Source organism: Penaeus chinensis, chromosome 13, assembly GCF_019202785.1.
Source record: "Penaeus chinensis breed Huanghai No. 1 chromosome 13, ASM1920278v2, whole genome shotgun sequence".
In the NCBI taxonomy this organism is placed as follows: domain Eukaryota; kingdom Metazoa; phylum Arthropoda; class Malacostraca; order Decapoda; family Penaeidae; genus Penaeus; species Penaeus chinensis.
The window spans coordinates 5,511,725-5,514,272 of NC_061831.1; positions in this window are offsets into that span (position 1 = coordinate 5,511,725).

The window sequence follows — 2,548 nt, forward strand, 5'->3', positions numbered from 1 at the left end:
AATATCCACACCTCCATGTATCGTGTTTTGGTAAAAAAAGAAAAAAAGAAAAAAGAAAAAAGAAAAAAAAGAAAAGAAAAGAAAAGAAAAGAAAAGAGAAAAGAAAAGAAAAAAAGAAACGAAACTAAAAAAAGAAAACGTAAAAGAAAAACAGGGGAAAAAAAGAAAAGAAAGAAAAGAGAATCGACAAACAAAAATAAGAAAAAAAGAAAAGAAAAATGAGAAAAACGGACGAAAAACACAAGGAAAAAAAGGGGGGGGACTGAGGAAAAAAAAAATAAAAATAATAATAATAAAATAAAAAGACCCGACCGAGAAGCTTTTATACTGAGACGACAAATACGTTTCAATATCTTAAACTTGACCTAAATTATTATTTTATTTCGTACATCATCTTCATCGACCTGGAAAATGGGCAATAAAAATACATCTTCATTATTCTGTGATTTATTGTCGTTTTGTTGATTTTATTGTGATTTTTATGTTGTCTTTAGTGTCTTATTATTGTTACTAAGCGATGTGTTGAATTAGAAAAGTTGATTTCGAATAAAAAATTGTTTTTATTATAACTGCAAAAGTCGATACGAATGGAAATAAAGTTTGATGTGTATAATTAAATAATAATAATAATAAACAAAATAAAATAAAAATAAAATAACAATAATAACTGCAAAATCGATACGAAGGGAAATAAAAGTTGATGTGTCGAATTAGAAAATAATAATGATAATAATAATAATTGCAAAATCGATACAAATGGGAAATAAGATGTTGCAGCGAAGGAATTGGCAAAGCATTAGCGGATGTAATCTGTTCGGCAAATACACGTCCAATACATCTCTCTCTCTCTCTCTCTCTCTCTCTCTCTCTCTCTCTCCTCTCTCTCCTCTCTCCCTCTCCTCCCTCCCTTCCTCCCTTCCTTCCTACCTCCCTCTCCCTCCCTCTCCCTCCCTCCCTTCCTCCTCCCTCCCTCCCTCCCTCTCTCTCTCTCTGTTTAACTTTCCCTGTATCTGTATTTCATTTATTTAATATTTACTCTGTCTGTCTGTTTGTCTCTGTCTCTCTGCCTCTCTTCCTAAAAAAAATAATAATAATAAAATAAATAATAAATAATAAAATAAATAAATAAATAAATAACGACACGCGGCCATACTGCCTTCCCGATACTAATGCCCTCCGGTACTACACGAGCCTCGGCCTGTCTTGCACAACTTTTGCACACTTACTCCGGATATGGCAAGAGCAGCTGCATTAGCATTAAATACACCTGCGTCGGCGAAACAGGACTCGCCGTCACCTTGCAGGCCAGTTGCTAATTTCCTTAGCTCCGGGAACCCCATTTCCTTGACCATCCTTGCAATTTCCTTGATCCTTCGAGCAGGGTGAATGATTTCCCCGCGCCGCAACGTGGATGTTCTCTTGTTTCGCGCGAAGGCCAAGCGGGGTTAAGCTTGGGAGATGTGAAGGAAGAATGGATGGGCGGAGGACGAGCTCGTTCAGATATCCCAAAAGTTTAGTTTTTTTTTAATCTATTTATTTATTTATTTATTTATTCATTATTATAAATATATATTTATATATATATATTTTTGAGGATAGATAAGTTTTCATTTTAATATCCACGAATGCGAATATGAATGTATGTTAAGCTTGGGAGATGTGAAAGAATGGGCGGAGGACGTGCTCGTTCAGATATCCCAGAAGTTTTTTTGTATCTATTTATTTATTCATTTATTATTATTTATTTATTTTAACTATTTTTTTTTTTTTTTTTTTTTTTTTTTTTTTTAGGGTAGATAAGTTTTCATTTTAATATCCACGTATCTGAATGTCAATCCCAATGCGACTATGAATGTATGTTAAGCTTGGGAGATGTGAAGGAAGAGTGGGCGGAGGACGTGCTCGTTCAGATATCCCAGAATTTTTTTTTTTTTTTTTTTTATTATTATTATTTTTTTTTTGAGGATAGATGAAAAACAGATAGATGTGTGTATTTTACCTATGCTTATTGTTGGATATATAGCCTTGTGAGTTTTCATTTCAATATCCACGCATCTGAATGTCAATACGAATGCGAATATGAATGGATGTTAACCTTGAGAGATGTGAAGGAAGAATGAGCGGAGGATGTGCTCGTTCAGATATCCCAGAAGTTTTTTTTATATTTTCATCATTTAAAGTAAAGGGTGTACTTGCTTTGGGGTTTTATACAAAAAAATAATTAAAAATAAAATTTTAAATTTAAATTTAATAATAATCGATTTCACTCTCAAAAAAAAATTTCCAATATGAAAAAATTGAAAGGTGTGTTTTGTGGGGTTTTGGGGTGTTCCCCCATGAGAATACGTATGGATGTCTTCGTACGTATATATGGTTGCATATATGCTTTTAAAAGGAAAATAGCATATACATTATAAAAGGCCCTTCATTTTAAAATAGGGCAGTAATACGCATCCGTATTTATCAATTTTAAAATATCAAATGTGTGTGGTACGTATGTTTACCCCAAAAACAAATCTACGGCCGGAAAACCCCGGGTTGGGTACTT